The sequence below is a fragment of the Caretta caretta genome, chromosome 10, assembly GCF_965140235.1.
Source record: "Caretta caretta isolate rCarCar2 chromosome 10, rCarCar1.hap1, whole genome shotgun sequence".
NCBI lineage: Eukaryota > Metazoa > Chordata > Testudines > Cheloniidae > Caretta > Caretta caretta.
In genome coordinates, this window is record NC_134215.1 from 6,896,934 (window position 1) to 6,912,649 (window position 15,716).

General features: G+C 44.8%; 1 protein-coding gene across 2 annotated transcripts in view; it reads right to left on the bottom strand.

The window, feature by feature from the left end:
• Positions 1-9,196, bottom strand: part of EPN2 (epsin 2) — a 70,636-nt gene extending 61,440 nt beyond the window's left edge. Inside the window, exon 1 of one of the 2 annotated variants that reach the window (XM_048866701.2) lies at positions 9,077-9,196. The gene's annotated coding sequence lies outside the window, so the exon portion shown is untranslated. Of the gene's footprint in view, positions 1-8,290; positions 8,413-9,076 lie in introns of those variants that run through there. The other variant, XM_048866699.2, reaches the window with a different exon arrangement.
• Positions 9,197-15,716: the final 6,520 nt, after the last annotated feature.

The window sequence follows — 15,716 nt, forward strand, 5'->3', positions numbered from 1 at the left end:
TTTGTCCTTACCCATAACTATTTCACATTTGGGGACAATGTATACCTTCAGATCAGCAGCACTGCTATGGGTACCCGCATGGCCCCACAGTATGCCAACATTTTTATGGCTGATTTAGAACAACGCTTCCTCAGCTCTCGTCCCCTAAAGCCCCTACTCTACTTGCGCTATATTGATGACATCTTCATCATCTGGACCCATGGAAAAGAAGCCCTTGAGGAATTCCACCATGATTTCAACAATTTCCATCCCACCACCAACCTCAGCCTGGTCCAGTCCACACAAGAGATCCACTTCCTGGACACTACAGTGCTAATAAACAATGGCCACATAAACACCACCCTATACCGGAAACCTACTGACCGCTATTCCTACCTGCATGCCTCCAGCTTTCACCCTGACCACACCACACGATCCATCGTCTACAGCCAAGCTCTGCGATACAACCGCATTTGCTCCAACCCCTCAGACAGAGACAAACACCTACAAGATCTCTGTCAAGCTTTCTTACAACTACAATACCCACCTGCAGAAGTAAAGAAACAGATTGATAGAGCCAGAAGAGTTCCCAGAAGTTACCTACTACAGGACAGGCCTAACAAAGAAAATAACAGAACGCCACTAGCGGTCACCTTCAGCCCCCAACTAAAACCCCTCCAACGCATTATTAAGGATCTACAACCTATCCTAAAGGATGACCCAACACTCTCACAAGTCTTGGGAGACAGGCCAGTCCTTGCCTACAGACAGCCCCGCAACCTGAAGCAAATACTCACCAACAACCACATACCACACAACAGAACCACTAACCCAGGAACTTATCCTTGCAACAAAGCCCATTGCCAATTGTGCCCACATATCTATTCAGGGGACACCATCACAGGGCCTAATAACATCAGCCACACTATCAGAGGCTCGTTCACCTGCACATCCACCAATGTGATATATGCCATCATGTGCCAGCAATGCCCCTCTGCCATGTACATTGGTCAAACTGGACAGTCTCTACGTAAAAGAATAAATGGACACAAATCAGATGTCAAGAATTATAACATTCATAAACCAGTCGGAGAACACTTCAATCTCTCTGGTCACACAATCACAGACATGAAGGTCGCTATCTTAAAACAAAAAAACTTCAAATCCAGACTCCAGCGAGAAACTGCTGAATTGGAATTCATTTGCAAATTGGATACTATTAATTTAGGCTTAAATAGAGACTGGGAGTGGCTAAGTCATTATGCAAGGTAGCCTGTTTCCTCTTGTTTTTTCCTCCCCCCCCAGATGTTCTGGTTTAACTTGGATTTAAACTTGGAGAGTGGTCAGTTTAGATGAGCTATTACCAGCAGGAGAGTGAGTTTGTGTGTGTATGGGGGTGGGGGGATGTGAGAAAACCTGGATCTATGCAGGAAATAGCCCGACTTGATTATGTAAAGAGTTGTCACTTTGGATGGGCTAGCACCAGCAGGAGAGTGAATTTGTGGGGGGGGGTGGAGGGTGAGAAAACCTGGATTTGTGCTGGAAATGGCCCACCTGTTGATCACTTTAGATAAGCTATTACCAGCAGGACAGTGGGGTGGGAGGAGGTATTGTTTCATATTCTCTGTGTGTATATAAAGTCTGCTGCAGTTTCCACGGTATACATCTGATGAAGTGAGCTGTAGCTCACGAAAGGTCATGCTCAAATAAATTGGTTAGTCTCTAAGGTGCCACAAGTACTCCTTTTCTTTTTGCGAATACAGACTAACACGGCTGTTCCTCTGAAACCTAGAAGAACTGCATAAATCAATTACTTGGAATTTTTAGTATTATACCTCTTGCAAATGAAGGTCTCATTTGTGAATTGTGCAATCCATACTCAAGCTGGTGAGCAATTACTCAGGTGAGTAGTCCCACAGAGGTTAAAAGAACTGTTTGTGAGAGTAATTGCTCACCAGCAGGAGTAAGGGTTGCACAATTAAGATAAAAGTTATTAAGTTACAAAACAAACTCAGAGTGGGAAGAATTGCAATTGACAAAAACACAGATAACAAATAGTAAATGAGACATTTTTATTTAAGTGTGCAGAAGTGGTTTAACCAGGCAGGTTTAACAGCTGTACTAAGATTATACAGTTCTCTGCAAAGATCCTACTTAAAATTTTGTTTGTTCTAACACTATAGCACTTGTAAATGTTCAGAAAACTACACACCTGACCATAAATCTCAAAATTAAGATTTCTAATGCAGTACAGAAACAAGAAGAATTTAAATATGATTATATGTCATCCTTGATGCTATTTTAGGCTAATACAGATACACACTCTGAAAGACTTCTCTATGATTTGTTGTAACTAACAGCCAAACAGAACAGGCCCAAGAGACATAAACTCTCTGATTTTCCTTTTTATGTTCAGCTTCCAAAACACTTAAGACTGATAACTTAGTTTTAGAAACCACTACATTATGTAAGAGAATATCTGGAGAACTTGGAGAAAAGCTTATCAGGTCAAAATGAGGAGTAGGGTCATGAAGTAATTAGGTGAATTAAATGTTTGGGGGCAATTTCTTCAGACCTAAAAGATGGAGATATGTCATCTACTCCAAGATCCTCAGGCCCCATGTCTATCTTTATACAGTCACTTCTAGAATCACACGCATGGTAAAAATGACCCTGCATTTAACTATCACCACAGTGGACTCATAACAATGCAAACTGACTTTCAGATTTACCAACCTGATGGAAGAAAAAATGCAACATCTTAGGGAGGTGCCTAGCACACTTTTGAGTGCAGTAAAATGATAAAGAGAACCTAAGGCAATCTAACAAAAGAGTTTTGAGAGTTTCTAACAATGAATGCGTGAATATAAAAAAAACAAATATTGTGCTACAGGCTAGAAAAATTAAACATCAGCCCTTAATGCGCAGCTAAGTAGACTTATTGTAGGGTACCATAAGAGAGGATTTCTGTCAAGACTTTGGATCTAGATGTTTAGGGTGATGAAGTTTACAGGAAGAGGAAAAAGCATACCAGAACTCACTCAGGTGTCAAACATTAATACAATTCAAAAACATATATGTATCCAATTGTACAAGATGTAGTATGATTGTGGAGGCCAAAGTAGAAGAAGGAATAGGAGATCTTGAACAAAGACAATAAAAACTTTTTGTACCCTACTGTCTGTCTGGGAGTTGATTCAACTCAAGAACTCCCCCTACAGTATGGCTTCTGGAACAAAGCCATCCTATACTTACTATGCTTTGCAACATTCTGTATTTATTAAAATAAACCTACATTTCAGGAGACTCAGCAACTGCAGGCAACTCTAATAAAGCTAACTACAAACGCAGCTTTGGGAGCACAGAAAGGAGCAGCTGACAATCTACAGGGAGAATAGTGCAACATCAGAGGAAGAAGTCTGATACGGGAATTGAGACCAACAAATATTAAGCAGCTCAAGGAAAACAGATGATATATTTCTAAAACTTGAGAAGATTTATTTTGATGAAAACGAGATTTTATATATCTAGGAAAATGAACTTTCTTAGACTTTGGACTATTCAGCTAAGTGCCCAGCACCACCAGGAAGCTAGGATGCTATTAGAAGGGATCCAGGGAATATTGCTTGAGAGACTTAACTAGTTCGAACTGTTTATGCTTTTAATATATTACATAATATTTAGAAGGAAATCCTCACAATCTGGGGCATGTATTATATGGGTAATAAATTGATATGTACGTTTGACAAGTATCTTTCCACATAAAAATACTGTAAAAGTGGACTACAATCAAAATTTAAATATTACTGAATCCGAGACTGCAAGCAATCTGGAAACACACAAAAATAGTTCGTAACATCAATTTGTTTCTATTTACCAGGGCCCCAATCATGCAAACACTCATATATGTGTTTCACTTTACATGTGAGTAAATCTGAGCACATATGAGAGTTTGTAGGATCACAGCTCAGAAACGTGAGTTACTTACATTTAAAGGGAAACCACTTGAAATTAATAAATTTCAAAACATGGTGTTAAAAGTAGTTATAGGTATTACACATGCCTAAGTACTCACATCAGTGTTTATGATTTTACAAAATCACATTTGCCTATTATTTGTAATGTTCTCTCACCAGTTGATGTGTGAAAAATCAGTACTAACAAGAGGAAAATAGCTAAATGCTATGCGGCAAAAATTAAACTGACCATACACACAGTGCTGCCAAATGCACAAAGTGAACCCACTGAAAAGATAGAGAATTTTTCCCTCTAATCTTTCAGTTATGCTTCTCGAAGCTTGTCTATACATGGAGTTATTCAGGAATAGCTAATGCACTTCAAAAATTCACAACCTACTTTAATCCAAATTACCTTTCAAATGTAGACAAACCCTAAGGAGTTACTTGTAACACTAGTAAGCAAAATATTTTCAGACTGAAGCATAATTTTTTTTAAGTTGGTGCTCTTTTTAAAAGCAAAAGTTGATAAACGTTTAAGCTTCAAGATATGGACAAAATACCAACATTTACATTTCTTTTATCAGTTTGTCATTTCAATAAATTGATAAACAACGTTTAAAAGGAGCTCTTTTACTTAGATCAGTCTTGTTGAGGAGAGCAGCTCAATGGATGGGTTGTAAAAGCCACCTTTCTAATGGAATTTTTAGCTAACTTTAGAAGTTTAGTTAATCTCACAATCTCTCCATTTATCAACACTTTAGAAACATTATCTAATAAAGCCAACGAAAACCTAGATCTCTAAATCCAAAGTTACAACTGCAATAGTAAAATACCAGGACAAAATAGTTGGTGCTTGCGTATTTTTCACCCACGCTGCCCCCTTTGCTAATGGGCTCAATTTTTAAAACAGTATTTTAGGGCAGGATCAAGAAAACTGTGCTCATTGAATTCACATACTGTCTAACAAGTGCGTGGCTTGAAAAGATTTTTTTTCACAGAATAGGAAAAGCAATCTTATACCAGCAACCCAAAAATCATGAATTCTGGGAGTTTAAGTATACTATGCAGCACTCACTGATACTGTAGCCCAATAAAAGGACATTATCAAAATTAGACCTATCCATTTTGTTTTACAAGAGCATGCACATTGTTCCTTTCCACTGTGCCTGTTGCATTCTTATGAACTGGCAAGGTACTGAAATATACTAAAATCCTGCTCTTTGAAGCACTTAAGGCAGCAGGATACCAATATATTTTGATACCTTGCCTGTCCACATCAAAACAAGGCAAAGCAGAAAGATAGCATTACTGCACTCATACAAGCCAGACACCCTGGATTTTCTAGTAGTGGGTCGGCCAAGAGAGTAGGTGGCATTCTGTAACTATGGTTTTGGAAGGCTGAAGGGTTATTGTTTTTTCTCTAGAGCATTATAACTTAACCTAAAAATCTTTATTAAATTACATTTGGGACCTAGCAAGCCTGGCAGTGACCATTATAAATCTTAACATTTGTTTTCATTTATCAGCATCTTTAAAAGTGGCTTAAAATAATCAGTCTTATCTCTGCTATCTAACACCACATAGGATATGATATGCCATATTAGTGTATGCTTCTATTTACTTTATTATATATCAGTCAGGCAAGTCACAGTTAGCAACAGTACCTACATATAGGTGCCAACTTCATCACAATGCTTTCCAGCTAGTATGAAATCTAGCTAACCTAGGGACATTCATATTTAGGGATAGTTTAAACCTTGGTAGCTTTGAAAATGTCAGTAAAATACTGATCTATACTTGAAAATTTGTCAGCCTGGTTTACCAATTGCTAAAACTTTTGACCGTTCACTGGTATATGTTAGTGCTCTTCTTTATGAAAAGCCAACGCAACAAACATTTAAGATCAAAAGAAATGAGGACATCTGAATTTGTTTGAAAATAATTTATTGAAAAATGAGTTGAAAACATAGCATTTAGGAAGGAGTGTAATGATAGTATCCGTCCATTCCAGAAAAAGTATTACAAAAGGTTTACCTTTTTCTATTTTGCCCAAACTAAGCTGTAGTCTAAAAAAGGTAAAACTGCATGCAAAGTTTTACGTTTTACTGTGTTCTAACATTCCAATTTTCTAAAACCATGTTCGGCCATATTTTACGCCGTATAAAATCATCCAAAAGAAGCTCCATATTACCATAAAAGAAAAACATGTTTGGGCAGATAATCATTACGCAAAGCTCAAACGAAAAGAATCAAAATGACTAGCATCCTGAGCCAGAAGTCCCAGTTTACACAATTCATGATGTCTGCAATATATCTGAAGAGTCAGAGCAAATAGCGAGACTAAAATACAGTGTATCTCTTTGCTGAAAATACAAAAATAATATAAGTTTCTCAAAGAGTTGAAAAGAAAACCACAAGTGTAACAAATTTTATACTTTATGTGACTAAGTGGAAAACACATAGCAGGCTCTTGGTGCTACCAGAAACAAATCATCAATCAATCAAATCAATATCAAGCTAATATGCAATAATCCTTTATTTAAATGACAATAATAAGACTGAACATAGTTCAAGCACAATTAACTATGCACACTGACCACCTACAACTAATCTGCAGCAGCAAGTCCACCAAAACTGGAGGGGAAGAGGGGGGACAACACTCAACAGCTTCAATACCAGTCTGCCTAGAAAAACATTATACTGGTGCCCCATTTGATATTATCCATACATCTACTTCGGCAAACAAAATACAGTTTTCAAAACTTATGTCTAAAACTTGAGAATTTTTTTTAAAAAATGGAGTAAACTGCTGTGAAGTTAACCCAACAAAATTCAAGTGAAACCTGTAGCCAGGTAAATTTAAAACATGAAGTTGTGGCATATGCAGATGAAAACAGAGGCTCCAAACTTTAGTTTGGAGATTTATGGTGAATCCCTTCAGGCAGTTTTTAATCAATACCAGAGTATACGTTACACCACAAAAGGGAAACTGTAAGAAAATAGGTTTCAGAGTAGCAGCCGTGTTAGTCTGTATTCGCAAAAAGAAAAGGAGAACTTGTGGCACCTTAGAGACTAACCAATTTATTTGAGCATGAGCTTTCGTGAGCTACCTCACTTCATCGGATGCATACTGTGGAAACTGCAGAAGACATTATATACACACAGAGACCATGAAACAATACCTCCTCCCACCCCACTGTCCTGCTGGTAATAGCTTATCTAAAGTGATCATCAAGTTGGGCCATTTCCAGCACAAATCCAGGTTTTCTCAGCCTCCCCCCACACACACACATAAGCTTTCGTGAGCTACAGCATCAGATGAAGTGAGCTGTAGCTCACGAAAGCTTATGCTCAAATAGATTTGTTAGTCTCTAAGGTACCACAAGTTCTCCTTTTCTTTTTGTAAGAAAATAATTTCCCTGGTAATAAAGACTCTGGCTAATCCTAGAAATGCTTTTCCAAGTCTGAAATCTGTGATCACGGACTTCACTGCCATGATGGGAACTAGTTGCTGTTACCATCCTAACAGAGACAACAATGGCTACTTAGAACCCAAAGGGCATTCATGACATTCAAACAAACCCTACAAATTACCCCCACAAACCGCAGACCTCTCTCAACACCAACACCCTTCCCCCCCCCACACACACACACTCACACAATCCAGCCACACACTCTCCAGGCCCAGAGCTGCACACACAGTCACAGTCACACCCTTAGGCACCACCACTACTCTCCAGACACACACACAGAACACCAGCCTCCCCACAAACTACCCAAAACCTGCCCTCTTCAAATACACACCCATGCCCCCAACCTGCCCCCGGGAACACACTGAGCCCCTAACCTCCCCCTAGTCAGACACACCCCACAACCTCCTCCCTCCAAATACACCCCCCAATCCCCAGATCCCCCAAACTGCCCCAAACACCCTATACCCCCAAAACCAACCCCACTTCCAGATACACCCCCCCAGTCTCTAATCCCCAGATTCCCCCATCCCCCCTGCGAACACCCCATACCCCCCCAAACCTCCCCCCTCCGAACACCCCTGCCCCCCAAACCTCCCCCCTCCACCTACACACCCCCACCCCCCAATCCCCAGCTCCCCCCAACTGCCCCATCAAACACCCCGCACCTCCCCTTCAGCTACACAGCCCTGCCCCCCCTCCAGGACACACGTCCCTCAGCCCCCCCGCCAAGGCCGCTAAGCCCCCTGACCCCACCCTTCTCGGGGGTCCCCACCAGCCCGCCCGGAGCTGCCCCCATCCATCCCCCCGGGGGGCGGGGAGCTGCTCCCATGCCCGGGACAGCGCAGGGGACCTCCCCTCGGCGCCCGGCTCCCCACGGACCTGCTGCCGCCGCCTCCGCCGCGGGGCTGGGAGCGGGGCCCGGGGGTCTGGCTGCCCGGCCGCCGCCGCCGCCGCCTCTGGCTGGCTGTGACACCCACACGCACCGTCCAACATGGCGGCGGCTGCGGGGCGGGGGGGGGGGGGCAGAGGCGCCCGACTCCCGAGCGCGTCCCCGAGGCCACCCTCCCGGCGGGGGCGCGCGCGGGCGCGAGCGCGGCGAGCGAAAGGCGGAGCCGCCTGGCCCAGAACCGCCGCCTTGGCCCCGCCCCTCCCCGACCCCATCTGGGGGGAACGGATCCTCTCCCCTCTTTGGCGGGAGGGATGGAAATCACCGCTCCAAAAGGGGGGGGATCACAGACTCGCTCCCCTCTCTATGGGGGTGCATGGAAATCACAGCTCCTCTCCCCCCTTTTTGGGGGGGGGGCGTGGAAATCACAGACTCTCCCCCCCTTGGGGGGGGGCGGGATTTGGAAATCCCAGCCCCTCTCCCTTCCCAGGGATCCCACTCTGTAAATTTACGGATTGGGCAGGGGGAACCCAATCATTTTGGGGACAGGCTTGGAAATCCGCCCCACCCCAGCCCCAGCCCCAGCCAAGTGAGACCCGGGCAAATAACCAAGTCTCTCCTTCCTCAGGGCACCCACCTCTGATCTACCCCCACCCTAACCCCTCCTCACACATCTGTCCCCGCTTCCCAAATCTCTGAAAGAGCCAAGAGTCCATCTCCCCTTTCCCGCCGCACTAGGTGGCTCCTACCCTAGGTCCCCCCCATGGAAGCACACTCACCTGGCGGGATCTCCCCCAAGGGCCATGTAGGGCAGTAGCTTTAAGGCAGATTTTTAACGTGTCTCCCTCGTGTGAGGAAGGATTTTGCTGTGTGCGCTCCAAGAGGACATTACAAATGTCACTCCCACAGACTGTCACATCCTGACAGACCCACCCTGCCAGGGGAGTGACCAAAAACCCCACAGTTCTTAGTTCCCCTCCCCAAACCCTACCACACCCACACCCAGGAGTGACTGAAAATCACTCAGCCAATCGTTCCCCCCTCACCACAAATCTCCCCTACACTCCCTGCCCCAACCCCAGAGACTTGAAAACAAATCTTTTTCCGCTGACAATTTCCTCCTTTTTTTCAGTTGGGGGAGAAAAAAAATTGATTTCCGTCCCCTGCCCCTTTGTCTCGAGTGCAGCAAATACCAAGACAACCTGAATTGTGATAAGGTTGTGTATCAGCAACATCCTTGACTTCAGGAGATACATCCAAGCTCTGAGAATATTGTTTGTTAATTAAAAGCATGAGCGGGGTGCTGTTCTTTTACATGAATTCTTATTTCCTTTTAGTGCTGTGGTGTGCATGTCCCACCAGTGGATGGAATTATATCAGATCTGTTTGTCTGCCCTAGACTTTTCCCTTCATATTCCCCACTGATGGAGGGCTAGTGGAGACAAGACACTGGAAGCCACCATCATTCCTCACAATGTCATCTGGACCTGCTCTGAGCTAGGTTAAAACACTAGCTCTATTCCCTGTGACACTGCACCAGTGGGAACTCAGAGGAAGAAAGTTCTAGGTTAGACACAGCTTTCATGTCTGTGTCAGTTCCTGGGTCTGGCCAAGCTCTTAGATCTCTGGGTGGGAGGCCCACGCTTTGGAAGCTGAAGATCATAAGTTCTATTTCCAGATGCTACAAGCATGCAAGGACAACTCTGGTATTTGCAGTGCATAGGGTGAAGGAAGATATGCAGGATATCAGACAGACTTCTGTTAACCCACATAGCACATCTGGGAATGAAAGTCTGGGCAGCTGGGTGGTTCAAAGAACTGGGGATGTCTGCCAGGAATTCCAGAGAGTTTTAGCAACTCAGCTAACTGGGAGAGGGTTACAATGATTTCATCAACTAGGGAGGAAGAACGGCATTGGCAAGGGGAAGAGAGTCTACCCCATGGTTTATTTTTCAAGATAGGCAGTTCATGGCTGGCCACTGGGTGGGAGAGGTCCTGGGTGTCTGATGGGAGGGCAGGTAAGGTGCTTAGTTGACTAGCATAGAATCTGTATACATGGAGTTGTGGATAAATCCACATCATCTTCCTTCTCCTGTGCTGAGTTAGTCAGTACAAACTAATGTCTTTATGCATCTGGGAAGAGTTCAGAATCACATTAAGAAGCTTCTATTAATGGAGTTGAAATGAGACATATGTATGGTCATGACTCCTGATTATTGCGACCACAACTCACTTGAGGAAATGCTTGAGGTGCTTCAACAGTCATCTAAATATGAGCGAAGCAACTTAAGGGGGTTAAAGCGCTTGACTCTCACCTCTGAGAATAATCCTTGCCCAGGATCACAGGTCCAAGGAATTTAGTAGTCTCATTTTAGTCCTCTTTGGACCTTTGTTCCCATCACCAAACCATTAAACAATTCCAGGCAATTGGTCATCTCTGGCAAAGGCAGTGCTAGCCCATTGGGGGCCCTAAACAGGAATATTTTGGGCCTCCACATACATAATAAAAAGCTAACGGGGTCCCCTGGAGCTGCTCGGGGCCCTAAGCAATTAGACTGTTTATGCCTAGCGCTGGCTCTGATCTCTGGTCAGGAGACAGCCAGGGCTGGTACAGATCAGTAGTGAAGTGCATTAGCAGAGCTCTGCCTCCTGTATGTCTGGCTCCGGCTCCGGCTATCACAAGAACCAAATTCCCCAGGAATTTTTCTAAAAAAAAGAAAACCGCCTTAGAACAAAAGTCAATTAGAAGGTGGTGTTCTACCAGCGACCATCACAATCTTCAGTGCAAACTTGGGGCCCAACCCTGTCTTCACCAACATCAATGGCAAAACTCCCACTGGCCTTCGTGGCCTACAGATCAGGCTCAGTACAAAGGAGGTGTATCTGCTCTGAATCACACAAAGAGTGAAATGTTCTGAGAGGCAGCCTAGTCTAGTGCAGTGGTTTTCAAACTTTTTTTCTGGGGACCCAGTTGAAGAAAATTGTTGACGCCCGCAACCCAGCGGAGCTCGGGATGAGGGGTTTGGGAGGACTCAGGGGCAGAGGGTTGGGGTACAGGGGTGAGGGCTGCAGGGTGGGGCCAGGAATGGGGGTGGTTCAGGGTGCGGGAGGGGGCTCTGGGCTGGGGCAGGGGGTTGGGGTGCGGGAGAGGGTCAGGGCTGGGGGTGCAGGCTCTGGAGTGGAACCAGGGATGAGGGATTTGGGGTGCAGGAAGGGGTTCCAGGCTTGGGGAGAGTTTAGGGCTGGGGCAGGGGATTGGGGCATGGGCTTACCTCAGGCAGCTCCTAGTCAGCAGTGCAGGGGGGTGCTAAGGTAGGCTTCCTGCCTGTCCCAGCACCATGGACCACACTATGACCTGGAAGCGGCCAGCAGCAGGTCCGGCTCCCAGGCGGAGGTGCATAAGCAGCTCAGTGCGGCTCTCACCGGCAGGCACCACCACCCCAGCTCCCACTGGCTGAGAACCAGCCAATGGGAGTGCGGAGCCGGTGCTCGGGGAAGGGGCAGCGCGCAGAGCCCTGTGCCTTCCCCCCCCCCCCCCCCCCGCCTAGGAGCCGGACCTGCTGCTGGCTACTTCCGGGGCACAGCACGGTGTCAGAACAGGTAGGAACTAGCCTGCCTTAGCCAGGCAGCATCGCCGATGGGACTTTTAACGGCCTGGTCAGCAGTGCTGACCAGAGCCACCACGACCCAGTGCCTTACGTTCCAGTTTGAAAACCACTGCCCTAGTGGTTTGAAGATGGCTGGGGAGCCAGAAATTCCTGAGTTCTGATGCCAGCTGTGATGCTGACTCTCACAATGAGACCTTGAGTGGGAGGTGCTAAGCACCATTAAAACCGGAACAGAAGGAGACTTGGGAGAGAGAATAAAATGTTTAAAATGATGAACCGTATCTGAAGGAATACGTCCCCTTTTTCTTCTCTAGGACCACCAGCAATGGATAAATGGAGGATGAAGCCCAAGGTGTGTGGAAATTGTATATTTTTATGCATGTGAATTTGATGCTACTGAAAAGAACCTGTGGAATGAGGTCCTCCATTAACAGAAAATGTGCAGAACAAGTTTCCTCATGATGCCTTCTCCCCACCCCTTCTTCCTCCACTCTGGCCCAGAAGGACTACCTTTGGGAACAAGAGGCGAGTTCCTTCTCCCTATCCAATTCAGTCCTTGGTCACTCTACTGAGTCTGCCAGCATGGGGGCCACTTGTGGTGCTGGTTTCGTATGATGGAGACACCCCTACTGAGGACAGAGCTGAGCTGGCCAGACTTGTTTCACACAGCTAATTTATGGCCCCTGCTGGATAGGAACCACGTTTGGTCCCCACTGCTCTAGGCTGGGATCTGGACCTGTCACCTAATAGTGAAAGGCTTTCCATCCAGTCCTCCTCTGTTACCCAGCCCCTCATTGGAAATATGTGGGAATGGTGCTTAGTTAGTTGCTGGGAACACTCGATCAAATATTGGAGACCTCACAACTTTTCAATGATGCAGGAGTCAGAGAGTTAGAAGCCTTTGTTTACAAGACCAGTTTCTCATCAGAACCAATTTATCACCTCAGTGTCTGTCACAGCCCAAGAGCAATCCATGTGCAAAGCCGGTTGAGGATGGAGCAAATAGACCTTTCCAATTACTGTACTATCTACAGAATTCTAACAAAGGGAACCGCCATGCAATGTACCATGCGGAAGAGAATCTCCTAGCTAAGGAAAAGTGGGTGCAGATCCTGCTGGCTCAGCCTAGACAAGGCTACTGTGGTAGCTAGCCTAGCAGAGTGGCTGCCAGAAAGCCACAAAGGGGCCCTGTTCCCGATGCCAGTGATGATATGCATATTGCTCACACAGCAAGTACAGCCACATGGGGCTGGGGGACAGTCATTAATTAGCTAATGAGTTTGTTTTAGAGTGTCCGGCCATGGCTCAAATGACACAACAGGAACACTGCCCTGAAAGCATTTCACAATAGGAAGTGCATTTTCACCCAGCTTAGCATTAATGAATAGGCTACAAACAACAATGCTCTATGATGATCTGATACTCTGGCCATATGTCAACCAGGCCAGAAAAAAAACCTGTAAAAATTCTAAGGAAAACTTGATAAATATAGCCCTACAGTTTGAAATTTGATTTCCGCATTCTATTGTTTCCCATTTCCTGAGAGCTGGCTTGGTGGATCACATTTTTTTCTTCTTCTGTCTCCAGTCCTTGCATCCAAACAAGACTGAATCTCATTATACTGATGCATGATTCTAGCTGCATGAAATTCAATCTCTAAATCACTGTCATTTTGCTCCATTACTGGTTTGCTTTCCCCACTCCCAACCTACAGGTCATTAAAGGAATCAGTTTAAAAGCAGAGGCCAACATTGTCAACATTAGGCACCTAAATCCATATTTATGCACCCAAATAGAAGCCACCTGATTTTTCAAGGTGCTTAGCATCTTCAGCTCCCTCTGAAATCAGTGAGAGGGGAGTTGGGGCTGGTCAGCATCTCTGAACAATTAGGCCCATCTAGGTGCCCAAATACGGATCTAAGAGCCTAATTTGAGGCCCCCAGATTTGGAAATTTTGAGCAAAGCAAATTCATTAAAATTGCAACAACAACAAAATGCTGCTAAATTTGACCATTATCATCAGAGCGGAATGAATAATTTGCAAAGAATTATTTGATAAATGCAGCCTCTTTTTGGCCTTCTGAATTATCAACAAGGTGCTAACAAAGTTATTGAATTGATTTAGTATTCCCGTCACTCACAATAATTTCCACCTCCAATTTGTTCTGTAAATTGTTCACAAGCAGTTTGTTGCAAGTGATCACTATTCAAATTCTGAGCTATCTTGTGGCTAGTTTTGATCAGACACACCAGGTCCATATGGTATGGTTTCCTTTCCCAAACTGGATGAGTTTAACTCTTAGGCCCTTGTCTTCATGTAACCAAATAAATATATCAGTTGTAATACACATCCTTAGTTATTTTGGTTTAAGACTCAGAGACTTTCAGACCTGACGGCCAGAAGGGGCCATCATAATCATTTAGTCTGACCTGCTGCCCATCGCAGAGCACAGGACCCCACCCACTCCTGTAGCAGACCCATAATCTCTGGCTGAGTTACTGAAGTCCTCAAATCTTGATTTAAAGACTTCAAGTTACAGAGACTCCACATTTACTCCAGTTCAAACCAGCAAGCGATCCATTCCCCACACTGCAGAGGAAGAAGAAAAACCCTCAGGGTCCCCGCCAATCTGACCTGGGGGAAAATTCCTTCCCAAACCCCAATATGGCAACAATCAATACTGTTAGACCCTGAGCATGTGGGCTTGGGTATGGACTCCCTTATTTCAGTATAAGGGTGCCTTTATATTGACTGAGGTCTGGTCTACACTACAGACCTATATCAGTATAACTACATCACTCAGGGGTGTGAAAAATCCACACCAACCTAACCTCTCCTCTCCCCGTGTAGACAGTGCTATGTTGGCAGGAGAGCTTCTCCCATCAATATAGCTACTGCTTCTTGGGGAGATGGATTAACTACGCCGTTGGAAGACCTCTCTCCCATCGCCTTAAAGTGTCTTCATTAAAGCAGTGTTTTAAGTGTAGACTTGCCCTTAGTTAAGCCCCAGAATCATCTCAAGTTCTATCAAAATAGGGCATTTTACACAGATATAATTATTTTGGTTTCATTCACAATATAGACAAGCTCTTGGAATCCTTCTTCTAGAGCAAATATTCATATTTACAAGTTCCAAATATTCTCTAATAGTCACTTAAAAGGCATTCTTTCTGCACCCATTCATTCATTAGAACGTTGATGGGAAGGGGGGTGAGAACACAGCCCAAGCAAATTGGGTTTTTTTCTTGGAAGGAATATTCACCAAAGACATTAAGAGCCATGTACCTAGTCATAACCAAGTGTAACACACACCACCAGGGTGTGGTGTTCTGTCCCATCAAGAGAAAGAGAGAGAGAGGGCCTTTTTCTTTGTTGCATCACTAGTATGAATGGAAGTCACTTGTTGCTCCTAAATTGCCCAGTCCCTTATATACACTGGGTAGCACTCACCCAAGCAGTCTCATTGGGCCTGTTGGCACCAAAGTTGCAGAATCAGCCCAAAAGTATTTAGCGAAGATTGGGGTACTTAATACCACCTTCCACTTCAATGGAGGGAGAGAAAAGAGAGGAAAGGGAGGCAACTCCGAGTCTCTAGGTCTACTCTAAGGGCATAAAATGAACCTGTGGTTTCTGGAGTTTGCATCTTCTAGAACTAAGACTTCTTGACTTCCAGCTTCCCAATGCTCTACATCCGAGAGAGCTTCCAGCCAGCAAGGAAGCCTGGACACAATTTCCTTCAGAGCTTTTCATTACCAAAGAATGTCTCCTGACCTTTGAGATGCTCCCGCCTTGGCCTGGGGCTGTCCTCAG